Source organism: Grus americana, chromosome 4, assembly GCF_028858705.1.
Source record: "Grus americana isolate bGruAme1 chromosome 4, bGruAme1.mat, whole genome shotgun sequence".
NCBI classification, from domain to species: Eukaryota; Metazoa; Chordata; class Aves; order Gruiformes; family Gruidae; genus Grus; species Grus americana.
The window spans coordinates 20533973-20561408 of NC_072855.1; the positions used below are offsets into that span (position 1 = coordinate 20533973).

A 27436-nucleotide genomic window follows, 5' to 3' on the forward strand; every position below is an offset into this window, starting at 1 on the left:
TTTTGGTCCAACTGAGATGGTCATGGAGGGAACTGTTCCTTCTGCTGAATCAGTGCAGGCAGTGCCTCCAGTAAGACAAGCAGTGGCCATGGCCCAGCTTTGGCCTCAGCAGCAAGGACATGCTATTGCATCAAATGCACTGTGCATTAGAGCAGAAGCCAGGCAAAATAATGGCTTTACAGCTGATGCGTCACCTCTGAATTGCTGAGGGATTCTCAATAAGTCTGGATTGATTTTAGTATCATAGACTGGGTAAAGCAGTCTTTTAAACATGTATTAGGATTGAGCAAACAGGGGCAAGAGGGAAACAAATCTCATTTTGGCCCTTGGAGAAAGAACTTTTTTTTTTCGGTGCTCTCATCATTGAATTTGGCAAAGTAGGGTCTGAGGCAGAGACATGGAAATGCCACGATACAGCTTGCTCCCACAGATGTCTGACAAATTCTGGAGCAACAAGGAAATTATTTGTTCTCTCACGATAATTCAGAATCAGCATTTCAGGTAAAAGAGGGTTAGAGAATTTCAGATCTCTATCCAAACTTAAAGTAAAATGTTAAAGAACTTTCTGTCACATACCACTTCAAACAGATAACAGATCCTGCCATCAAAACTAGCATTGGTCAAAACTCAGGCAGCAGACTCCCATTGACTGCAGGAAGTGCTGGGCTTATAAAACTGGCTGGAAATTTTCCTGTACGGTAAAGAAAGAGAGACACTTTTAGAAATTTTTCTCTTCTTTTCTTGAAATTACTAGATTTGGTGATGAAAAACTTATATTTAACTGAGGGTATATGGGAAAGGTTTTTTGGAATAATGAAAGAACTTTTAGAGAATGGAAAAAGTCATCAGAAAAATTTTAAAGAAATTCTATAGCTGCAGCTCTGCCGATGCAGCACTTTACTCTGGTTGTCCTAACGTAGCGTAAAGCAGGCTTCCAAAATTACATTCTCCATATCAAGGGAAAACTAAGCGAAAACAATTGCAGAATATTTATTGCATTAAATTTTCTCCATTGGTTTTTGGAAGAGTAACATTTAACTGGTCAAATTCCAACCCATAATTAAATTGCACCTGAAATCCACCTCTCGCCTAAACTGATATACACCATCATACCATTTCATACCTCAGTGCTACCTGCATTCCTTTACCAAACAAAATAATTCTAATGTGCAGCTGGTATATTTGTAAAACACTTTTGAATTCTTTTGGAAAAAGCTGCTCAATGAAAATTATAAAGGAAGCTACACATAGAGTGCACAAATTCCTCAAGTTTAGTTTGATGCAATCTTAGCTTATTAATAAAATAGTCACACAGAACTATTGTATCATCATGATAGTGGGGAAAAAGATAAAATCTATGGAATGAATATGTCCCTGCATAGGTTATTATAAGTGCAATAGTTTATTACAAGTGCAAGACTCAAATTATTATAGATTAACATCTTTAACATAAACTTAATTTTTACAATGTGCTTCATAACTCATTTTTCATTACCAGTAATTTACAACAGTAAAAAAATTGAAACAGCATTTTTTTCCTAAAAATAAACTTGATGCTAAAGTGAAAGTGAAGAAATTTAATAAAGGACAGTTAATTGGAAAAGTTTTCAATAGATATCTTCAAAAAATACATATATTACTTTGTACATCCTTAGTAGTAGGGGCTTTTTTTCTCCTTTGTATTGCCTTAAGAAATAATTAATTTGGATGTTAAAAATTAAGAAAATATTCTTTGTTCTGAGTAGGAGGGGGTAAGGAACGAATCCAGACATCACAAATACATTAATTATAATTTTTTTATATGTCTATATATAAAACCAAGGGCCAAAAGTAATGACCAGAGAGGACCACAAACAATGTATTTAGCCATTATTAGAGGAAAATTAGAAATAATGCAGAAAATCCAGAAATGTTCAGTAAGTGGTTTTGTTCTTTTCTAGGGGAGGGGGAGCGCAACACTGTATCCCCATAATCTGTTGATGAAATGCTTTTCACTACAGCAGCTTTCAAGGCACCTCTATTCAACATATAGAAATGGGAACTTTTTAGCGCTCATTTATCCCACCTGTCTTGGACTCCTCTCTCGGGACAGACTAAATCACTTTCTAAAAGTGCCTGAAGACAGAGGAGATTAATTCCATCCTCTGGGTCAAAGAACATGAATTTCTGTTGTAAAGTGGTGTTCCTCATCAGGGCACAACAACCACCAAAAAAACCCAAACCAAACCAAAAAAACAAACAAAAAACCACACCCCAACAAAAAGGCCAGTCACCCACAGGATACAGTCAGAGGAACAAAGTGACCTGAACACAAAAAGGGACAAGTAATCTCGGGATGAATCAGGTGAGGGAAGTTCTTTTTTAAAATGGGAAAACATTAATGCTATTTGCCAAGAGTATTGGTAAGATGTTATCTGGAAACTTTGTTCATTCATGTTTGAGCATTCAAACTTGCGCATGGGTAGAGCAGGCACCTGGACGAAATGGGGGAAATTGCTCTTGTAGAGCAGGCGTGAAGGAGCTTGTCTTGTTTATCATAGTGAAAGAAAGGCTGGGATGCGGTCTGATTGCTTTCTGGAAATACATCAGAGGGCTAAGCACCACGAGAGGAGAAAGATATGTGAACTAACAGCATATACAGGAAATGGGAGATAGGTAGGTAGATAGTTAGATGTATAGGTAGATAGATAGCCACATCCAAAGTGTCTCTTTCCTGTAGCAGTCGCATCAGAGGCTCAAACAGTTGGAAGCTGAAATGAGAAAAATTCAAATCAAAACAAGATGAACATTTTAATTGTGATGTTAATTGTAGCAATTTATCAGTTTGCAGTAGATTCTGTCACAGTGGGAACCTTGAAATGAAAATGGCACATTTTCTCCAAAAGATATATTTTTGTTCATTCATAGCACTGGTCTTGAATCAGGAACTGGCTCCTATTGAATCACATGGCTCCTATTTAACTGTGTGTCAACTAGGTAATTCCCATAGTGCCTAAAATCTTGTCGCTATCATTCTGCTTATTTACTTTACAGCTCCTTTTAAATTGCAAGAACATGGTGTAAATCAGACTCAATGCAAATGAGAATTGGGTCCTATGTTTTAGTGCTTCTGTGAAACAAAAATCCATTGTTTTATACGTCTTTAATATTTCTTCTTGGTTTTATTTCATACATGGTGATAGCTCAGAAAAAGGCTGTTGTTAACTCACAATAATAGATTATATTCCAGTATTTTTTGTGTAGCTTCCTTTGCTGAGGAGGCCAGCCTCTAGGTTAACTTCTGGAAGTAAGTTTGGAAACTAATTTTCAGGCAATGCTCCAAGAAAAAGAGGCACATGTTGAGGAACTGACATAACTTTTTAACACCACAAGCAGCATATTTCTTCAGGCAAACCCAGCCAAAACAAGTTGCCAAAATCAATATTGATCTAGTCCTTCATCCAATCAACAAATGCCATTGTTTATAAGATATAACTTTTCTTGGTTAAAGTTCAAAGCTAAACGCCAAGGATTTTCAAAACTATTAAAATGAGAGGATTTAGGTTTCCAGAAACTCTGGCTTGCTCTCAGCCCCAGTGGGTATTCTGAGCCATTAGAAATTATCCAAAGAACCTCCACAGTTTTTATATAGAACCAAATGGTGAAACGATAGCAAAGAGAACGTGGGTGCATGCACACATGCATGTGCATGTGATATATGTACACAGAAAGGTACTTTACAAATCTTATATCAAAAATTGGCACTTCAGATTCTTCTGGATCACTGAAATTTAGTTTGAGAGTAAGAAAAGAGAATTATGCAGTATGGTTAAATGAAATTTGCAGCATCTCTTACGTGTTGATAAAATGTCTGGTCTTCCAATCCAGCAAAATAAAAATTATGCTGGGTTCAAAATTCCATGAGCTTGGGTTTTATAACTGTAAATTCATTGAATCATTGCATAGGCATGAGATTTATTTAATCTTTTCCTTAAGATGTTTCTTTAACAGAACCAGTCAAATATTCCTGAATTTTCCATGGTAATAATATACCCAGAACTACACAAACCCAGAAGAGGCAATGCAAATGTTTATCTCTCTTAGCAAGAGATTTGCACAATTCCAGTCAAGGATTATATTCCAGAATCTGGGCTTCATTTTGTGAGACACCCTATAGGAGCTTTAGATAACTTGTAGACAGGTAGGCCATATGGCAAAAAGTCAACTTTTCAAGTCATCTTCAGCGACATCAATAAGTGGGAGCTGCTTTTGAGATTATTGAGTAATAATGTGTGTTCTAAATAGCGCTATCAAGGTGTTCTTGAAATATTAATGCATACTGCTATTTAGCTTGGGCAGGCCATTTAGGTAATGGTGAAGCCTCTTGCTTAGATATTGAATGGTAGAATGGGGTTTATTTTCACAGCCTTTAAATTCCTGGAACCATAGAGCAGACATCTGATTTTTAACAGGCTTATACGTTACTCTGAGGCTCCTGCTTTGCTTTTACCTTAGATTAAGGATTTTTGCTTTCCTAGCTTGAAGGTGAAGTGGTTGGAACTGATTATAATTTCTAGTGTTACCTCACTCCTTAAAAAAACCCTGCATGCCTATTTGCCAAAAAGTCTGGTTATTCATTGCGTTGAGCAAAGATAGTGCTACCTTCTCCTCACCTTTACCATTTCAGTGGCCCAGACAGTCTAGAGGATCATAGCAGTTCCTCTTTGTGCCTCCGCATGCATGGGACTTGAAGGTTCTATCTTGTGACACAACAGACAGCAGTGGCTTGAATTCCCCCTTAGTGAGTGTGTTACATGGTAATCCTGGATATGACAGAGGACTGTGCCATTTTCTCAAGGGGAATGTTTTTGTAAACAGGATGCCTGTGTAAATAAACACAAATTGCATTAGTTTCACTTAGGTATTTGAAGTTTTCTCCCTAAAAATGGTGTGATGGATTGTGTAGTCTGGTATCTGGTAATCAGGCTGTAAGATGAATAATGTAGCATGTTATAGAATGAGAATTTGGTACAAAAATACAAAAAGGGCATTGTCTTTTTAGGTGTTTTTAGAGTCCTTCAGGTCTTCTTCTAAGCCAAAAAACTAAGAATCCGTGCTGTTTACTGATGAACACTCATAGATGATAGGTCTAGTTCTTCCCGAAATTGTGCATTACTGTGGTCTTAAGCCATGCCATGCTTTGACTTCTGGGTTTCATAGTCCTGGCATAGACTCTGTGGTAAGACATACATTTCATGCAGCTAGTGTCACAATTTAAAAAAAAAAAAAAAATCCCAAACCCAAACATCAAAATATTTTCTCAAAGAAACCCCCTTGTCCCTAGGTGCTGGCTTATTAAACTCCACCAAACTAACTTTTAAGTGTAGCTTCAAAATGAGCATCCCACTCAAATCTTAGTAGGCAGAAAAATACCTGCTTACCCCTAGTCTTTACCTGCAGGTCAGTCATCTTTTCTTTATTAGGTGTAACTTGTTCTGGTTTTATGGCAAGCAAAGATAAGGACCTCATCCCTACCCCACCAGCAGAGCCAGCTCTCCCTCCATCCAACAACATAGGGACTTTCTCTCAACCTCAGCCCAGAACTCCCACCCATCCCACAAAACGAGGAGTAGGGCGTAGTACCATGACAAGCTCCCAGCAGTGCTTTGGATACACCACCACCAAGTATTCCCTGGAGATGGGGCAGACAGGAGGGCAAGCTCCTGCTCTGAACTGGTCAGAAGCGGGGGGCACTTATGGCCAGCCTGGTGGATAAGGGGGCAATCCGGTCTTCTGCTGCGGTTACATATGCTGCTTTACAGATTGAGTGGTTTGCACTGTGGTGGCCTCATCCAAAACTTTCATACGCTTGAAAGTGATGAGATGCTGCTGTCATTTTTCAGCCCTTATGGTTGTAAGGTGCTATGAGCCAGTTGGACCTGTGGGACCTGGGAGGCAGCGGTGGACTGGGTACATGCCAGAGCGTGGCTACACTTCCCACATTTATCTGCTAATAACCTATTATGAATTTTCTCTACCTGGTCTTATTTCACTCAGGGTTTTTTAAAGGGCTCCTTCATAACTGCCTCGCTGTGATGAACAATGATTTATAAGTCTACATTGCGTTCATTTCTTCAGCATTTTAGGATCAACTGTCTGTACAGCAAAACCAGAAAACCCTACCCTCCTCAGCCTTTGCTTTTTTGAAAAATCCTCCTGGATCTTGCTTAAAAGTAGGTGTACTGTTCCCTTTTTTCTCCTCTCAGATACAGAAGGCCATTCTGGAGTGGACATCCAATTACATATTTTGTTTTCAGGGAGATGTTTAAAAATATTTGAAATGTATTGCCAGTAAATATTCATAATATTCCCTGCAGAAAAGCTTGTTCCCAGAAGTTGCCATAGGTGACATGGAAGTTTAGGAATGATAAATGTTTCTTTTTGCTGACGATTTCACATTTTCTTCTTGCTGCTGACATTTAGACAAAGTTTTCTGCTGACATTAGAAAAAAAAAAAAATATTTTCCCTGTCCAGACATTCCTGGCCAAAACATCACTTTTGTGCTTGCTTTTACATTCTTAAGTTCCCAGTTGTCCTAAATGAATTCTTTTTTATTGATCTAATGATTACTAGGTTGAAATTCTCCCTGATTATTCTTTCACTTTATGCCTTATATCTGTAGGTGTAGTAGGAAAGCTTAGCTGTTTCATTTTAACACTTTTAGTAATCCTACTTTCTGGCTGTCTAGCCACACAATAACTTTCACTTGACTTTAGGATAGTTAATGGCAGGTGGCTGCACAAATTCACATGGTCTTTTTTCCTCCATCTCTTCTGCAATCCAAACTAGCGATACTTTCCTTCGCACACAGTTCTCGAAAGTGCAGCTAACCCATCCGTTTGGTGCCTTTGTTTATGTGTTGTTTTACAGCAATATGGTTGCAATTTCTTCACTGCTCTTACATTACCAGGCGTCTCTATTTCCCTGATCGCATCTACCATTGTCCATCCTCTTGAGTTCTGGGCCTGGCTTCTCTCTTAACATCAAACGTAATGTCCCTCAGTTCTGTACTAAGTCAACTCAGGCCAAAATTTAAGGTGGAAATATATTTTGAAATGGCCTTCCTTTCTAGAACTAATATTCAGTATAAGCCTTATTAGTTCCAGATTTGCACAGATTTTTAAATGCTGCTAATTCAAAACTTTTGAATTTACTTTTATAACACTCAGACAATTAAAGGCAGGCTGGGCAACAATGAACAAATCTGGGACTTGTTATGACGACATTGTTGTTATAACAGCTCTGGCTGTTTGTATTTTGAAGTGAGAAAATTGAAAGTTATTCTGAATAAAACCAATGCTTGTGAATGCTAAACTTTAAACTCAGTTTCACTGCCTTTGGTTTTTCTACCATGGAAAAAAAAATTCCTAAAAAAAAAAAATCACAAAAAAATCAGTTCTTGAGTGTCATTATCTGGCTGCCAATCAATAAGTAAGCAAGAAGGGCACAAGTCTGCAATAACACAGGAAAAGGAAAACAAAACATGCAGGCCAAATCCTAGCAGATCTGAAAAATTAAACCAGTCTTACCTCAAAAGCCAAAACAGTTGAGGAGAGGCAATGAAAACGGTCTGCAGAAAAGCCTACTGCATCTCTGTAAGTTGGAAAGATTTGTTCCATACGTTGCTGCCAAGGGTGAGGGAAGAGAGGACACAGAGAGTTTTGCAGGAAGCACACGCTTGTGCAGGGCTTTTTGATACTCTTTTTGTTTATCACTTAAAACGACAGGAACCTGTACACAGCTGTTCCTGAGGAGCAAACCTCTTCTGGTGGAAGTACAGACCAAGAAAAATACCTTGGTTTGGGTTCATACCTTCATTCCCTAAAGAAAAGTCACAGCAGAGTTACCTGCTGGTTGCTGTTTGTTGGGGTTCTGGATGCCTTGGATCCGCACCAGTAAAATGCACTTTGCCTGTGGGGCCAGATTGCCCATTTCACGCTTGCACCTTCGTAAATTGAGATGCGGTCTGTGGCAGTGGAATTGCTTTGCAGTAAGAGGACCCACACTATGCTTTCTGTCCTGCTACTCCAAACACCCTGTAATAGCCTTTACTCTCCCGATGACACAGGGATGGGAGGTGTAATATGTAATGAAGAGACGCTTGCCAAGAAATTGAAAATATTAAAGAGGCAGAAAAAATAACAGCATCCTAATTTTTAGCCCCATCGTCTCACAGTGCCAAATACCATTCTGACATACCACACTGTTCTCTTCTACCTTGAAATCATATTCTCCTGTGTCTTGTTTACAGCCTTGAAGCTTTAAATATCTTCAGGGTGAAAGGCCCTATTCCTGAAGGCTCGGTTGGAGCCAAAATAGAGCGCTGAAAGCACATACAGCATGGTGAAGGTCCATTACGTAAGAGACTCTTTTCCCCTTTCACAAAATTCTTTCTAATATAAAAAGAACGAGAACTTCTCGCAGAAAACAGTCATCCAAAAACTTCCTCATTTTGCTTTTCTGTTCATGCCACTCCTAGTAGCGCCCATGAGTATGAAGCAACGGAAATGAGAATTGATTCTGCTTCATGAAGGCATAATACTTGATACATTACATTTCATTTAAAAACTTGACACCTTGCATTAAGTGTCAAGGAAGCTATTTTTAGGGGCTTTTTTCAGAAGCCCTGCAGAGACTATGGTAGTTACAAAGCAGTGATGGTTTGCTCTCTTTTTCCTACTCATCTGACCCAGCACAGTGGCTGCAGGGGCTTCCTGGTTTGGAAACCATAGCATCATCTAAAAATATACATTGTTAACTGCAGAAGGTAGATAAACCCAGTACTAAAACTAAGGCAACACTAGATGTTCAGGCAAATGTCAGCTTTGGAGCCTTCTAAAACTGCATTTAAGTGTATCCGTTAATGACGGTATAATCCCAAACTCAGACAGGTACCACTGGGAATGTGCTTTCCTTCTCAACACAATTCTATATTGTTCAGCCACAGGAGCACAGGAAGTTTAAGAATTAGGAAGCTATGGACTTTTCCTTATGCATCGACATTAATCTTTTTTTTTTTCATGAGCGATTAGGTGCTGTTTGTCAGCCTTAAAAGGAGACATTTTACAAAACAACACACAAAGGAGAGCATTAAAAATCACAGCTGCTGTCTTCACAAAGGGTAGCGACGATTCAACAACTGGACAGAGACCTTACCAGAGTTGCAGAATTTTCTGAATTTTCAGTTCTTATTCAGTGTAAAAAATATGGAAAACCAAAGAACCTAGCTACAATCTCTTTGTAGGCTGAACTTTCTCAAATTTTGAACATAAAAAAAGCTGAACCTTGTCAGCAGAGCTCTACCTTTCCCTCCGTTAGGGTAACCCTGTGCAATCTGCTACATTTTGAGAGTCTCTCCCTTCGAATCTGTTAAATCTTTCTTGGGATCTAAATGCCAACATTTACACCGGTGGTGGACAAACCCCAGAATATCTGAAGGGATGAAATTTTGGCATTTTTAAATTTGTTTATGTGCAGATTAGAGGGGGAAAAAGCCTGTGAAATTTCCCATTGAGCAGGCAAAGTGAAAAAAAATAATTCTGGAAATACCAACACGCATGATTTCCAAAAGGAAAGGTGCTCTCTAGGGATTGCAGCAGTAGTTTTGAGAAAGTGGCTGCTAATCAGGGTAAGCAGCAGTGAAATCAACAGGAATCATGTCAGCATCTGCCACGACTTTGAGACTCCAGGCGGGCTTGGGGAGCCCAGAAAGCCAGCTGGACTGGGAGCCTGGAAACCCTGAGACCCTTGGCCAGGTCAGTCTGAATTAGCAATCTGCAGCCTCCTCCATGGCAAGACGCCTGGCAGGCAGGCAGGCAAATTTTGGCTTGAGCTGGGGTTGCAACTGACCTCTACAGAGATGGAGGCCAAAATAAAGTTAAAGCCAGAGCTTCCAGGGCTTCCTTGCTCTTGGCTCAAGTAGGTTCCCAAACCCCCCCAGCCCCTGGCCCTAGGACTGCTGTGCAGAGGGCTCTTCTGGAGCTGTGACCCCTGAGGCCCACCAGGACCAGGAGAGAGCATGTCAGGTTTGACAGATTTGTAGAAAATTTTTGGAACTTTTTTTTTTTTTTTTAAACCCGTGACCTGACCTCTGAACCAATGCTTCCATCCGGCCACAGAGATGCGATGTGTAAGAGGAAAATACAAGTGCCTCAGACTGAACAAAGACTGTAACATAATTTCACAGAGTTAGTAAATGTGTCTCTAAAATGCCAGAAGAGGCATTTGCTGTCACGGCATCAATCCTACGGCTTTTAACCCTACAAAATAGGATAAAAACTCTTCCTACTTGTCTTAATTATCTCACTGAGGCCAAGCCTGGGATTTTCTTTCTAGTAACAGAGTCACAGCACATTAACAACTACCTATACACCATACATCAGCTGGAAGTGAACTAGTAGAAGGACGATGGTGGAAGAACTTGCCTGAACCAGAAATCTCAATGGGTCATTTTGCCTTTGACTGTACTACCACTATAATTAATTTTTTTTTCCAATGTCAGTGTTCAAAGGACCCAATTAAATCAGGTCTGCACTTTGACCTGGGAACTGAGTACAAACTGAAGAGCGATTGTACTGAATCTAAACTGCAAAGTTGGCACACAACACATCTAGTTTTTGAAGATGATACAGTTGTATCCTTACACTGAGACAATGAAAGCTGTATATCAAAAACATTATGAAACATCACATTGAAATACAGTGATTCAATTTAAGACCCAGATTGGCATAAATAGAAAACAGATGCTAAAACTGCACTCTTGTGTATCTTGGTTGAAGGCTAAGCCAATACTCCTGACATCTCTGAAAGTAGCCAGTATCGGTTTCTCTGAAGGTATAATACTTTGCTGCTTCTAATTTCATACTTCTGTAAATAGGAGAAATTCTGTCTTCACCGAGCCAGTGATCAGCCTGTGAAGCGGGACTGATGCTTCTGGAGTCTCTCCCCAGCTGGTAGTGCTGCAGTGGAGGCAGATGCAAAGACATTACAGAATGTATCATCCATCAGTTTATTGACTCATCTTTATTCCTTTGGTATGGTATATGAACAAATATGCAAGAAACATCGCCCTAACAAACAGAACAAATAATTAGTAGGGAAGAGGAAGAGCTGAAGTTCACATGCAATCATAGTTCCTTTTTTCCCCTTTCCACAAGATACATTTCTTTAAACATGGACCAAGCTCATTATTCACGTGCAGCACGAACCCCATGCTGTAGTCTCTCTACCCCCTTCCCCATATGCCTATAAAGCACAAAGTGGTGGGAAAATACTGTGGCTGCTTCTTACAGATTACTGTACATTTTTGTGATAAGATGGTTTGTGGGACTATCAGGATGAACTCCAGCTGACTGCTTTCAGTCCAGCAATATTCCATATAGCCAGGAACTAACCCTTGAAGCATTTCCTTCTTTCCTTGAGCTCTGCAGTGAGGAACACTGGCTAGTTATCTGTACATCTTGAGTGCTTCTCTGTATTTCTTTAAAGCAAGACAAAGAGGCATTCAACAGGAATTTGCCTGTATTATATAGCTTCTACTTCTGCTTTTGCCATTACCACGTATCAGCTCTTTTTTTGTTCCCCAGCCAAGTTCTTTTCATATTTTCCAGATCATTCAAGTGCCTGCACCCAGTGCCCCAACAAGGTTTAATGAACAAGTCAGTATTACTTTTTAAGCAAGCAATTATTTTTGATTCATCTCTTTTCAGATCTGTAAGGGAAACAGTGAATTAAAGAAACTAATGGAAAGGAGTTCTCCCTGCCACTACCATGTGCTGGCTCTGAGCCAGAGCCTGTCTAACATTTGCAGGAGTCACAAGAGTGAAATGAAGGTGGATGATGGCTTTTTGGTAAAATGATTAACAGTGTTGGTCCTCTTTCACTCTTCTCATGGAAGGAAGTCAGACAGTTCTTGCAGAAGAGCTAAACTCAAAAATATTCCGGTCAGCCTGCAACAGGGAACCAGGATGTCCTCAGCCAGACTTAACTCATCCAACCTTTCCCTCCACTCCCAAACATGTAAAAAGTTCATAGACAGGGGTATGTTTGGTTGGGAGTCTGGCACTGGTGATTGTTGCCATCTGAAGTAGCTCAGATCAGGATTAGGTCTTTTGGATGAAGATTTGGGCATCAAAATCCATTTATTTCTAAGTTGTTTTCTTTTCCACTTCTGTTGGTCTGGAATACCTCCAGATATGAAATTTCTGCATGCCAATGTCCTACCATTGTCAGTCTTTAGGAGAAAACATCTTTGTCCCTCTCACAAGAAAAACACAGCAGGATCTGGTAGTTTCCCACCAAGTTCTGACTGAATAGCATCTTTTCTTTGTTTGTTTCCTTTTCAGCTAAGGTTTTCCACATCTCTCTGACATCTCAGCCTATAAGCATTACTTTGTTTTTCCTATATCATTGACAACTTTTTATGTCTTGCATCGGTGTATTGGAGCATATGACCTAACAGCCAGGATCTCTGACATGACCATATCTCTGGTGGCTGTGGAGGGCAGAGGGAAGTAGCAGATACTGTAATCTGTAGGCAGCTTCAGCATCTTTGGTCTTCCCTTAACTAGGGATGACACAGTAAAAGTAGGATCCTAACTTTAGTCTCCTAAGTGTATCTCATTTAGATGTCAAAACCTGACAGCTTTTGTCACTTTTCTATGTGCTTGCGATGACAAGATAATCCTTGTGTTGTGGTTTTGCTTTTGGAATCTGACACTGGACATGAAGTGAATTTATCACTGCCCTGCTTCCACTGCAGCATGACAACTGCCATCCTTGTGCTCCTGATGACTAAGATGTCAAAAGAAAAGACGATGCTAATAACACTGCATCTTCTCACACAGAATTCATGTTAGACCTCTTTAGCACTGTGATTGCTTGCACTTGAACTTCCTTTTTTTTTCCTCTCTGGATGATGCTAGTATGAATGTCTAATGCTTACGCTGATACTAAAGTTTACATTTTATTTTTGCTTATGTTGCATGTCTTCAGGCCAAGTTAATATGGCTGTTATTGGAAAATGAGTCAGCACTCTTTAAGTCCCCAGCTTAACAATATGAGAATAGTTTTGATAGCCAAGGAATCCTGAAGCTTGGGCCTGGACTAGCTGAGATTGTAGTACTTGAGATGCTGATATGAGTTTGCAACTTCCATTTCACCCTAATAAAGTGAATGGGCACAGATCAGCTGATACAACACAGACTTAAACACAATTGAAAGAATTTGAGCTAGACTCTAATTAAACTTGCTTTGGTATCTATTCCCTCTAATATTTTGGCTTCAGAAGAGCCGTGAGGGCTGGCTTAGCTGGCCAAGTAAACGTTCCCTCTGGTACAGGCAATCCCTAGCTGCAGGCAGCTGGAGTCCCAGTCCCCCAGCACTCATGTTTTTAGCCCCATCGCAGAGCTTGACCTGAAGATGAGAAACATACCTAGGCCTAAACTTTATTGCATTGTTCCTTCTTCTTTTGGCATCGTTTTCTATTTGCATCACAAGTCCCTGATTTCATTATCATTAAAAGGCCTTTATCACACAGAACCCTGATCACAGCCCCAGGCAGCACTGCACATTTTGAACTTGTATACAGCACAGCATCTCACCACACCTTCCACTTTCTGTCTGGAAGCATCTCCCAACGTTGCCTGCTTTGGTTGTAAGGACAGGAGTCATTGCAAGTATTCCTCCGGACTGATTGTAACAGAGAAAAAAATAACAGTGCAGCAACTTTCTAGGAAGGGTTTTTTTTAAAAAATGAAAACAAAGCCTATTGACTGGAAATGATCTAAATGTGATTCTAGCCACTGCCAGGTCTCTTGGCAGCGTGAGCTGCCAGGTTTCCTTTCCTGTTTTTTTTCCCTCTGATAACATATGTAAACAATCAGTAGTACACATCAGAAGGTTTTTCTTAGGCTTACGTAGGACCTGCAGCATAAAGCACACACACGGTACGGGATGGCGAAATCTACTCCATCAATCAGAGGTGGGACTCGTTCTGTCATAGGGCAAGTCTGCATTCATAGGACGGTAAAACAGCATGATGGTAATGGAACTATTTGCAATTCGGGGAAACAGATGCTGAGGACAGGGTCAGATGATTGCAAGCCTCTGTCCAAGGCACAGCATGACATGAAGATTGCGTGGTCCTGGCTTCTCATGCCCATCCCATGGTTCATTCCCATTTGCTCCTCATAGGCAAAGAGGTCGTTACTGCAAAAGCCAAGGTTTTGGAGGGGCTGATAGGGTCTTCATGTTTTTCTCCTCCTGGCACGTGGAGTCATTTGATAAAGCTGTCAGGGAGCCCTGAAGCTACTCAACACGACCGAACTTCATGACGCAGACCAGCATTGCTCACAGCTATTGTTTCAGACTGCACACGCAGGCATCTGGATGGGCATCAATATTTCTTCAGAGGGACTTATTTTTAAATGAAAACTGAGACTGTGATACAATCAAAACTCTGAACTATTAAGAGAAATTATATGTATACTGCCAATTATATGTACACTGCCAGGTAGGTCTTTCCCGCCTTCTCATCTTAAATCCTCCATCACTTCTACACACACTTTTAACTTGGTTGAAGCCCTTTAAACATCTTTGTGCTTGCCAGACTAGCTATTTGGGGCAGAGAAGGAATATCGTATAAAAAGACAGAAGAGACCTTGGAAATTAGAGGTGAAAACCAGAAAAGAATAAAAACTTGTAAAAATATGGGCAAAAGGAGACCCCAAATCTTTTCCTTCTGAAATGAAATCTCAGGAATCAGGGGACAATGAAACTTGAGTTGGGTAATTAAGCCTTCTGCCCTGTAAGCTCTGACCTGGGAGGCTCCAGGGTAGTCCTGGGACTTATTGGGTTTGATCACTGAAAGACTTCACTGACATCAGAGAGTGTGAACAAAAATACCTTGTACTGCCTTTTTTGTTTTCTCCACAAATGTCTGTCACACAGAATTATGTCTATCAGAGTAATTTATTGAATTGTCTGTTGTCATTGAAAGTGGTATTTTGCACAAAGCAACACTGAAATGTCTATTTCTTAGCTCCTGTGCTGCAAGGACTCCCAGACACTGTAACGTGCCAGCAGTGGAATATATATCACAGCACAACAACAGGCAAACAAGCAGCTTGTAAGCAAGGTACACATGGGAACTTATATAAAGGGTAAAATAGAAGTTTAGCCTTTTCACATAGAAATAAATTATTTCTCCTATATACTTTAAAAATTCAATTTCTTTTAACTAATGCTGACATTTAATGGAGAAACATGATTTTTATATTTTTTGCTGAACGTACTGTGGATGCTAAAATTTGCCTCATGACTACCACTTTGCTATGATAATGCATAAAGCTGGAGGAGTACATGTGAAAAGAGGGGCTGTTAGCAATAGACAGACCCCTTTTTTTTCTGAGCATGCAATAAACATTTTATAGTCATTCTCATAACTCCCTCCTCAGAGACACTGACCTGGTGAATATCCTTGATATTAAAGGAATTGTGAATGATGCTATCAAATGAACCCCTGGCTCAAAGAGTCAGTCCTTCATTATCTTAAGCATTATTTAAACGGAAGTGAATGATGCCATTTTGACACAGTAGGAAGTTCATTAGTGTCAAGATAATTCTCACTCACTGAATTATTAAGCAGAAAAATAGGTTGCATTATTAAACATCATTTGCCAGAATATTTAACACTGTAATGGCAGACAGAGAGCAAGGCGAGTACATGGCAAAGTGATATGCAAGTCATAAGTCACGGACAAAATACACTGTCCTTACACGAAGAAAGTAGTGTGTAAGTCATCCACCATGTCATCCTCCCAGCATCTCTGTACTGTAGACTGGAAAGCAGGGGTATAAAAGAGGCTTGAGCACCCAAAAGGACATGCAACATGTGTTCTTCTCTCTAAGGAGCTTTGAAAATGTTTCACCCACTAGCTGCAGAGCACACCTACTTTGTAGTTGACTGTAGGCAGCAGATGTCCACAAGGCCATGCTGCCCCACATTCAAGTCCACTTTTTCTAGTCACTATATCTTTGTCGCAAATTGTAAAGCCAAGCTATCTACGTGCACATCTTCACTCCTATTTTAAAACCTAGCAAGCAGTCACATTGCTGCTGCTAATTCCCCATGGCCTGCTCTGCTCCATAAGGTAAGAACAAGGAAAAGTCACTAAAAGCTGGGCTGTTTTTATTTCATTTCTTCAGACTGACTCATACTCTCCAGTCCCTTGTCCTTAGGGAAGATACAAGGAAATGATGTAATTCTTTTTTCTTTTTTTTTTTTCTTTTTTTTCTTCTTGCTTTGGACTTTTTCTTTTGGCGTCATCTGCACTGGGCCTGTTTTTTTAATTAGTCTGTATGGACTAAGCTGAAGTAAAAGCCTGCACCGTCTGTCTCTGTGTACTCACTTGTAATAGGGACGTAATGGTTGAGGATAAGAAGAATTGATCTCCATGACTTATCAGGTGACCCATTAACAATTGCTCAGGAGTTCTGCAAGCTTTCTTTAGAGATCAAATTTTAAAAGGCTGACGAAATTTAAATGTAAAAAGCCTGATCAAATTTTAAAAAACCCATCTGTTTGAGAGATGCAGTTGTTATAACTCCTGCAACTCTAAACTTGTTGTACACCTGGGGTGGAAGGGAAGATACTTTACATTTTTGTGTTAAATTGAGAGAAGAAAATCAGAAACACCTAGGAGATGTTCGAAACATGGATGCTGATTTTACAAACAGTTCCTGGTCTTTCGTCAGACTGAACTGAGACCTCATCTCTGAACACCCCTGTGGACCACCTCCAGTCTGGATTAAAAACTAAATCTGAGGCTATCTGTAGTTTCTGACTACGAGAAAACTTCCAGTTTTGCAAAAATGAGGTGGAAAAGTTTACAAAAATATCTTCTGATCATGAAACAAATACACTTGTGTTGTTCTAGGGCCAGAATTAGAAAGGGCAATACGGTGTGCTGAGGCAGAGGAAGCCCAGGAGATAGAAAATGTAGGTTTGAGTCCTCTGCGACTCAGAGAGGAGCTGAGCATGGCTGTCTCCAAAAGTTTCTTAAACTAGAATGACATTTTGAGGCATAAGTGTAAAAGACATTCTAGAAGCAGGTTTTAATTAGTGTGTGACGTGCCAGGAGTTTGGAGCCACAGTTGACTGACAACTTCGTAGCTCCCCGGGAAGCAGCATCTCCCAGCTCCCTGGGCAAATTTAGCCTCTAATCTGGGGATAGGAAAATTACAGCTTGGGACACGATCCTCAAAATATTATTGGCAGGAATTTGGACCAAATTGGGTATTGCACAAAAGTGGATGGCAGCAATTCCTACTTCAGCCTTTTGCAGAGAGAAATCTTTCCTGCTCCTGCTGCTCATACCCAACTCAGCCCTTATGAGAGCCCCGGTGTAGCTGCACCAAAGCTGGGATATTGATCAGGTCTCAATGGCAGTAAGCTGCAAGTTGACAGATGCAGCTCTGCATATGAGCAAATGCAAACCCGCAGGTGCCAAAGGAGCCTCCAGGTCAAAATACGGAGGCTCGCAGGGAGCTCGGGCACCTCCATGGCAGCAGAGCACATCTGCCTGAATTTCCTGTGGTGCCACCATTCCCTTTGGCAGCTAGCAAAGCAACCTGGAAGGCAGGTTGTGGGTATAATCCACAGCGTAAACGTGGGTGCTCTCTATTAAGCTTAAACAGAAGCTGAGCTGAACAGCACATACTGTGAACTTTAGGACTTAATTGCTATTTCAAGTGACCAAATCCCTTTATAGATCAGACGCCAGTGGAAGAAATTCAAGAGTATTTAGAGCAAAGCCAATAGAGTACACTACTGTAGGAATTCTCTTTTTTAGCAGTCAAATGCTTTTTCACAATTCACTTTACATTCCTTTCCATTGGCTTTCTGGAAACATGCATTCACTCAAAATGTGCCTGATCATTTTGAGAGCAAATGCGAAAATCATATACACAAGAATTAACTGAAACTAGATTTTGTAGTTGTACCAGCAGCTGCACTAGAAACTTGCCTGAGCTCTGGCAACCCAGCCAGGGAACTGAAATTGCACAAATGAATGTGACTAATCAAAATTAAAACATTCAGTACAAAAAGTTAGCCAGCAGTAGTAAACAAAATTCAGAGCAGCGTTTTAATAGCAAAGTAATGATTCATTCAAATAAATAAATGAGAAATCAGAAAGGTAAATTGTTAAGTGTTGAACTCTTTCTTCAGCTCTTCGAAGCATTAATATTCCTTTGCCTGAGTGGGAAACTTTGAATAGTAATGACCTGACAAAAGCTGAAAATCATTGACAAAGTCAGAATTAGCATTTTGGAGTTCTGGCTTCTGATCTCATGATGGATACACTGATGTGCTATATATTGTATCTGCATTTCTAATGTTACTTGTAATTGCCTCTGTGGAGCTAACTACTTTTTTCAGACTTCAGATGTGATTCTTTCCAGGTTTTGATTGATGCTTTTGGTTAACTTTTTCCTTGAGAAATGTAGAAGCAGAAGACAGAGGTTGCTTTTCCTGGAACTTTAGAATGTATCAACTTGCTTTTCAAGTTTAAGTATCAAAATAAGTGAGTTGGAAAGAAAATGTTCTCTTTTGTTCAGATGCTGAAATATATTTATGTGCTGTACTCATTGCTTAAAACATAGGTGAAAAGAGAAGTCTATGATATGAGCTATGAAAGAGAAACGTTGATCCTAGCAGCAAAATGTGGGTGAAGTTTTAACTGTCAGCTGCTTAAAGATCCCAGGCACCATCATTTTGCCTTACTACACCTGTGTCCTTTTACTCGCAGACTGCCTGAAGTTTGTCAGCCAAGGGAAGCGATCAGTATTGTGGGGGGGTTTCCAACTGAGAAGACAGAAGGGACTTCATTTATTTTAATATACAACATTTAAGTGAATGACTTTTCAAGCACATCATTGCTTTAAATGAAGCCTACACGATTCCAGACTTTTTCTTTCCTTCACCCTTTCTGTGTTCTCATGAAATCCTATGTAGAGCAGGATCTTCTTCTTCAATCAGACAGTCGCTTAAGATTCCTGATTTGGCAAACCCATCACTTTCTCTTTTTTGGAGAACTGGAGTAAAACTTCCTCAGTTTACATCACAGTTATTTCATCACGCAGCTTGGAAACCAATTTTTCATATTGTTTATGTGAGGACCACAATTGTTATCACTTGATAAAATAAAATCTGCTCTTCTGAGTCGCATGTGAAGTACATATGTAAGGATTTCTCTGCTTACATAATGATTCAGTGTAGCTGGCTTCGGTCTTTTAATCATTAAACAGAGAACTTACCAGAGGCTACTGGCCAGAAAAGTATACGAGCAGATATATAAGCATTACCATGCAAAATTCCTGGGTTTGTATACAACAAAAAAAATATGCAGTGTCTTCCCAAAGCCACAAAAATATATATGGTTGCCTATACATTAGCATTTTGGTTCAGACCAGTAGCGCAGTTTTGAAACAAATCCCATCCCCTGACCATCCCCCTGTACTGCACACTAGTTTGGTTCAGAGAGCAGTTTTGGTGCAGAGAAGCACCAAATTCCCTTTGCAGGGAACTGACCCAGAAGCTCTGCCCAGTGCACACGAAATGCGCTCCAGCCTCCAACGGGGACGTGAGAGTCCAAACCAACCAGTGGGCCTTTGGACAACTTTAAACCACTTGCATGGTGAGAGGAGCCAACCCAAGGGATCAAGTTAGAGGTAGCCTGAAGTTCAAATCCTTGAAGTGCTCATAACGAACACGATGTTTCTCTGCACTAACTACTTCAATATGATGATCTATTTCTGTTATGATGAATTACTCATTAATGTAGACATAGCCAGCCCATGAGACATACCCAAAAAAGAAAAAAAAAAATCCCTAAAAGTAGGGATTCAAACAGGTTCTCGCACAATATTTTGAGCAGTATCTCTACATATTTGTTTATCATGCTGGTAGTTCCTCTCCAGCCCTTGCTGTCACCTTCTCCTACGACATAAAAAATACAGCTAAGAATTTACAGATGAAGCAAGGTACCTTTGCTTTAAATTAACTTACAGTTCACATGGAAAAACCCTGAAATGGTAAATTTGAAAATACAGTATCAATTTTGTTCTACTGTACGTGAACCAAACAGATGAAATAACAAATACCACCTCATTCTTAAACTACTATACAGTGGGGGATTTCTGATGAGACAGATGTGATGGTGGTCTCATTTTACGACTGCTAAAGCATCTGTAGCTTCTTTCAAAATTATCACACACAGTAACTCACTAGTAAAAATATCACAAGAAAATCAGTTCCATTCTACACTAACTACCCACAGAGAAGACAAGTTGATCACTGATCTAAAAATTGGGGATTGTGTAGATGCCATGGGTCATGCCTAAATTAAGTTTGCTTTTGGAGAAACAGATTATTTTTGTACCTAACCAGTAACTACATTGCAGGAATAATTTCTCCAGACTGAAAGTAACTGCCAACTTAACAGAGCAAATGGAAGCATTTTGTTTTAAACTTGAATGATAACTACGAATTTTTTAAGAAGGCTTTATTAACTTCAAAACTCCTGCCATCAGGGCAAGAGCCTTCCTTTGGTTAAAAAGAAAAACTCATTTAAGATGATGACAGCAGGGTGCTCAAAGGCAGATGCAGGTAAACTGAGCTTATCCACTTTCAACTTGGGCAAGACAGAATTTACCCCCTCCTCGGTTCCTGGCTGATATGCCTCTAGAAACTAACAATAGCATTTCTGTTCTTCTGCCTCAATTTTTATGGTGCACTTCTCTGACCTTTCAGAAAGTACCAAGAATTCCCAGAAAATCTCTAGACATTAGTGCTTTCTCCCAAGCAATACTCTCCTTTGTACATCTACCTTGCCAAGTTATTCCCAATAAGGGCAGCTATCTGGAGTGAAACTCTTGGTGCAGAAGACCCTGTGTTACGCTTCAGTGCATTTTACTTTGAAGTAGCGCAAGCTGGACCCGTGGACTGAAGGGGCATGAGCCATGAGAGGGCATTTGGGGACCTCCTTCCAGTTTAGCGGCTTTGTAACAAAACTCAGTTCTTGCACCCCCAGACTGTCCTTCACCCAGAACAACCACCGCAAGCGGGGACAGCTGGGAGGTTACAAAAACGTTACGACAGGCACATCCCCTGAGCTCCTGGATGCCCCTCTTTGCTGTCCCGCCACAAGGCCAGGCAGACAGCGGTAAAAGAAATAAAGCCTAGCCATGCTGCTTTGGTGTCGGTGATACCCAGGTTTCTACTCTCTTAGCCGATGCAATGAAGTACAAGGGAAAGGAGAAAATGAGTGAGCTCCATGGCTTTGTTTTGGGCAGCATTTATTTTCTCTCCGCGTTGTTCTGAGCAACATTAAGACATACTGTCCTCCTGGCTTCCGGGGCTCTTTAATGCTTTCTGCTTCTCTCTGAAACAGAGGGTGAGGAGGTGAACTGTCCTGTTCACAGCACCACATGGTGCCCGGTGTGGGACCTGGCGTCTTCCCGTCACTCAGTACTTCATAATGGTATTTGTCAAAGTGAGCCACTAAAGTAAGCGTGTTTGTATCTCAGAGAGGCGGTGAGAGCGAACATTAGTAAAGCCTTACTTTGTTTTCTCGAGTCTTGCTATCGCAACTATATTCTTTGATAAAGCAGTGCAGAGGTGTCAAATATGACAATGATGATTTATTTTTATCACCCCTTTTGCAGTGATTAGCATATTTTTCTTTTGGTTTTTGTCCTCCTGCCTTCAGCTTGCTCCCACATTCCCATTTAATTCTCCCCCCCTCCCTCTTTTCTCCCCCTTCCTTGTTTTGTCTCCCTCAGGTTCTTTCATTGTCACATTGTGCTCCTTCAAATGCCGCACACATTTTGTCAATGGAGCCTCTGTAGTGGCTGGAAACCGAGAAGACCCTGTACTGCTGCTTGCCAGGCAGCAGGGGACCAGGGTTTTCTCAGTTTCCAGCTGCTTTTGAAGCAGCACTGATTGGTTTCTCTCGCTACTGCAGAAAAGGCTGGCACACGGGAGCAACAAATTCAGCATGTCCTTCTGGCCTGTTTTCAATAGACCCGCAAGTGCCAGAACAGAGATGGGGAGCAATTTGATGCTGTCTGCTCAGCCATCCCTCCCGCTATTTATTGAAGCAACAGTCTCTCCCTTTGCCTTTCTACCCCTTTTTCTTTCACTACTTCTGCGATTTCTCTCTCTCTGCCACATCTCTTTCCAGTCCACTACTCCAGCTTAGCCAGAGTTTCTGTAGGACCTTAAAGACAACATTTTTCTCTTGTGCTACTTTTGCAGCAGTATTTAAACTGAGCAAGCACAGTTCTGCCACTCAGTGAGGTGCTACTCAGCCATTAACACAGTGCAATGGCTTAAAAGGTGCAAGTAAAACAGAGTAATGTCAGCTGCTTTTGTAATCAACATAAAGGACAAAACAAAAGTTTACTAAGTTGATTAAAGCAAGACAACCCTTTCAATAATCCTTTCGGAAGATTTCTATAACAACAAAAAGTAGCACCATAAACAATGGGAACAAATATATTTAAATATTAAAAGCTTTGAATATCTTTTTCTCCCTCCTGAAGGTTTAAGCATGTCCAATATAGTCCTGTATTATATGCTTAGGAAATACCACTGCAAAGACTTATTTAATCAGGCAAATTCAAGGGGCTAAAATAGAATGCTGTAAATAGGTAGAGCAAGCAGTGAGACGGGACGGAGGACAAAAGCAACAGAAGTTCACAATAACCGTATGTGTGCCCTAGGCCAGCTGCAAATCACTAAAATATTGCTTTCATAAAGATACATAATTGCATTTTATGAATCCATTATTTTCTAATGGTCATTTATCTGGCCATTAGACATTAGAAACTGGCAGACGTTACTGCAGAAGCAGTTCAGAGAAAAGATTTGGAAGAAGAATAGGTTAGTAGATTTGTAAATGAGTTCAAGGCAGATACATTAAGAAACAGGATATAAGTGGTTTGGGGGTAAAAATCAGGCCAAGGCTCCACCAGGCAGTAAATCCAAAGTTACAGCAGTTAATCCTGGATCAAAAGTGTCACTGCCTCTTGATGCAATGTACTCAACTGGTACAGCTTAAGGTAACAGATTAAATTTGTTCAAAAAGGCAAAACCTTGCCTCTGTGCAATTTGGGTGTGATTAAATATCACTTTTTCTCCCAGAGTTGTTGTTGAGGCATCATAAAGAACAAAGCTGGCATAAACTGCCATTAGGTGAATGTATTTTGTGCTCTGGCTGATTCAGCATACGTTTCATTGTGCCTGACCTAGACTGAATTTGTATTGCCCAGAGATCCGGTAACTCGCAGAACTGGTCTTTGTAAAAACAAATCTACAGCCTCAGAGATAAAGGGTGATGTTGATGAAGTAAAGGGGCAATATGAAAAATAAAACTGTTATTCTGGCCTAGATTTTCCCAACAGCTCATCTCCCACTTAAGTACCTAAACAGAGAGTTTCCAGTGCAGTCCCTGGATGCTGTGTGGTTTCAGCATTAGACTCCTAAGCTGTATGCTTAACTGGATACCCATTGGACTGGGCACTGCATAAATTCATTTCATCTAGGCAATTAAGAAAAATAAACTGATTTTTTTTTGTTCACACAATGACAGATTTACAAAACAGAAGTTAAGAATACAGTTTATCCAGGGCACTGTTTCTTTTAGTTATGCCACAATATGGTTCGGGGGGAGGGAGTGTTCCATAAAAGAGCACTGTTTAGCAGGACTGTGCCATAGAAGGAGAGTACCAACATGGTTATTCAATTACTTGTTTAGTAAAAGCTTTATTTTTATCAGAAAAAGTTATTTTATTAGGCAGAATGTATCTATTCTTGTGTTTTGCATTTGTTAGTAAACACAGGACTGGTAAAATATGTCCTGAATACCGAAGTCCCTTAGTTATCTGCAGAACATATGAAACCAGCCCTCAATTCCCCCGGCATTATTTGAAGAATATGTCTGAACTGTGTCCAGAAGGATGACTGAGAAACCCCGTCTATTCCCTGTGCTAATCCAGTCACTGGCTGCTAGAATAAAGCTGCCAACAAAGGTGCAAGCAAGTGCCAAAAGGGATGGTTTCCAGGATGTAGCACCTGTCTACTGTGGATTAGACACGCAGGACAACACATCATTTCTCTTGGACTGCTGATGGGAATCACTTTCAGTCCCTACACATTTGGGGCAGATTTACATCAATTACCTACAGGTTAAAGGCTTTTTATCGTCTCATTTTATTACTAATGTCCTGAGAGCACCACTCTGCCAGTTTCCCATCCCCTGCCTTCCCCTCTCCAAAATTACAGACATCAAGATATTTACACTTTGCATACATTTTAGTATGTCTCTAAACTATACATTGGCTACTCTTCTGCAACTTTTTGCTTCAAACTCAGTTCCACAGCATTAGATTGTAAAAAAAAAAAAAATAAATCCTTCTTTTAGTTCTGATCCAACACTGAAAGGCTGCCTAACTGCAGTACGAACCTGCGCAGCTCAGCTCCATGCCGAATGGCTCTGGGCAAGTGCCCTCCAAGTACAAGTATGTAGCTGAGCCTGGTGACATTTTCCAAGGGAGCACGGCAAAGGCTGCTCCGCATGCCCCTGCAGGCTCCAGAACCAGCTCAGCGGCTCCGGCAGCCAGGGTGTCCCGGTGCCAGCAAGGCCAGGGAGGTGGAGTCTGCAAGGCATGTGGGTGCAGCTACCTGGAGGTCTCCTCTTCCCTATTATGCTTCAGGCAAAGCATCCAAGAAGGCTGTCAAATACAATGGACTAGAGAGGCTTTCTGCAAAAATGCCCAGTGGAGCTTAGTAAAAAGCAACTGAGGATAAGACCCAACAAGATTGGGTTTGCTTGTGCCAAACCCACTGATTATCAGATGAAATGTCAAAGATTATGTATGTGGTAGTGCTGTGACAGACACTGCAGCTATGTGAGGCAGGGAGTACAGCAGTCCTTCATCTGTTTTTGCTAGTACACCACAGTTTCTAGTTATTTGGCAATGAGCCTCACTTAAAAAATGTTCTGGGTCCAGCTCCACCTGCCCTTTTCATAGCTTTCCAGGGCTGCTGCCCATTCCTCTCACCCCATGCTGGCACTGCTGCCGGTATTAACAGTGCTGATGCCGAGACCAAAGTAATAAACTCAGTTGAATACTGCTGAGTTTGTCCCAAGCGATGCAGATGTCTTTACGCTGGGCTCCATTGCTCCCCTGCTTCCATTTTGATGCAGTGCAGAAACATTAGACTTAGCCCTGCAGCAAGCTAGCCCAGATCGAAAAGAGAAGTTGTTTTACCTCTACGCCTTAATGCACAGCAAGAAGACCCACCTCCAGTTCTATAGGCACCAAAGGTGTCATGTCTGTGTGCGTATGTTCAGCCAAGGGTGCAGAACAGCACTAAGTGAAAGGTTTGCAACACCCTACAGAAACACCTGATGTGTCACACTGATGGTGTTGAAGCAGCTGTTTTTAGCAGAAGAAATGCACTATTCACTAGTTGTTGTTCGGGCCGAAATGATGCTAAAACTGCTCGTTCGGTTTCAACATCACAGTGACACAGTTGTACTTGTCCTGTTTCCAGGAACTGCTCAGTTTACGTCAGCCAGGGCTCTCTGCACCTCACTCCAGGACATGGCATAAGCCCCGTAAAAAGAGATACGCGCAGACACCTGGGGTAAGTGGCAGAGATCACCTTGCTGCTGTTACAGAATAACATATCCAAGTGTTTAACATTTATCGTCAAAGCTCTTCCCATTTAACTATCTTCTACAGAGGACTTTGTAAATAGGAAAAGGGGAAACACAGAGACCCAGGCACCCTTTTAGCAGTGCTACGTCAATTACAATGATCACTAGGTTTGGGCTTATTGGTGACAGTTTTTCTTCCCTTCAATTTGTGTTAAGGCCCAAAATCACAAAGCTGTGATCCCCGAGAACCTCCTTTGTAATGCATATCAACTTTTGTTGTGCGCCTTTGTTCCCAATGTGATGGAGCATTGTGGTGCCTGTGTCCAGGGAGCAGGTTTGCTTTATTGTTCTTGTAAATATGTACTGCTGGGCGCAGCTCGGTGGAAGGCATTGAGTTTGTGCATGACTGACGCCGACCCGGACAACTGCTCTGACCCCCAGCAGATGGTGGTGCAGGGACTGCAATGATCTGGAAGTAATAGCATGTGCCATTTCTTTTTGTTTGGAACAGACAGCCAGACCCTGCGTTTCCCTCCCCTGCGCAGCAACAGCTGTATATACAGTACAAACTGGTGAAACCCTAACTGTCACTCCAGTCTTCCTCCTCTGCCATCAATCAGAAAACCTTGGGCGCTCAGACTTCATCGAGATTAAACACTGTACGAACAACACATGGCTCTTTCTAACGTTAACAAAATTGTGTGCATTGGGGTATAGATCAGTTGCTTTCCTAGAAAAAAGTGAGTAATAGTTAAAGATATCCAGCACCCCCAGTATTAGAGTTGGTAGTGGTGGATTTGTTGTTTTTTTAACCTCTACCCAGAAAAAGCCAGGGCACGGGAGGCAGTATTAACCGAATATTTTAACTTTAAAACTACAAAGGGCCTCTACTGTAGCTTTAATAAGTTTTCATTGTAATTTGTATTTATCAGCGACCAAAATAAGTGTTTGTTTTGAAAGGAAGGTATAAAATGGGTGAAAGTCTGCAAGTGATTTTTTTTTCCAAGGCCATGGGAGATTTATTGCTTCAGAATGATAGCAGAACAGTTGGTATTTAGTTTTGTAAGTGAGAGGCCAGATTTTTCATAATTCATTGTATATGGGGCATCTCATCAGAGGTCAAAAATGACAAATAATATCGTGTTGGAGTTAATAATCATCCACTGTATGTTTGGCCTGTGTTATCAAAGGCCATAAAATTATCCTGATGTCCCGAAAGGAACTTCCTTGGGACGTACAGAACAACTGCTCCCTGCCCCTCCTCTCCCAGCCCTAGCTGAGACAGCTATCAAAGAAAGGGGCTGAAAACCAGCTGCGCTCTAAACATTTTATTTCTGGCTGCTATAATGCTTCTGCGAGGCTTTCAGCAGGCAGGTCAAAGAAAGGCTGACTTGCAGCGCTCAAAATGAGGAACAAAGGCAGGGCAGGAGTACTGGCAAGAAAATGCATTTCTTTTTCCACAAAACTTCTTTAGACTTTTTCCCCACTCTATACCAGCATAAACACCTCTTGAGGATTTTGCACAAAAGACCCTCAAACTATAAGCTCAGATCCAAACTGTCAGGCCATTCCTCTGAGACAGCGGGCACCTTTGCATTGTTTAATTCAGAGCAATCTCCTTCTTTCTGTCTAGGTGAAACCTATCCTGGGATTGCCCCTCTCAAACTCC

At 40.9% G+C, this 27436-nt stretch overlaps 1 protein-coding gene and 1 long non-coding RNA gene across 3 annotated transcripts in view; one reads left to right on the forward strand and one right to left on the reverse strand.

The window, feature by feature from the left end:
- RBPJ (recombination signal binding protein for immunoglobulin kappa J region) overlaps nucleotides 1–27436 on the forward strand; it is a 160649-nt gene that overhangs the window by 62898 nt on the left and 70315 nt on the right. The window lies entirely within an intron of this gene.
- On the reverse strand, nucleotides 1568–25634 carry LOC129205786 (uncharacterized). Of its 2 annotated transcripts, XR_008576858.1 has the most exons (4): nucleotides 10905–10962; nucleotides 7570–7665; nucleotides 4653–4862; nucleotides 1568–2750 (listed from the first exon to the last, which is right to left on the reverse strand). It is a non-coding gene; the product is annotated as an uncharacterized LOC129205786 (long non-coding RNA). The 2 variants fall into 2 exon arrangements; XR_008576859.1 differs by lacking the exons at nucleotides 7570–7665; nucleotides 10905–10962 and adding an exon at nucleotides 25376–25634.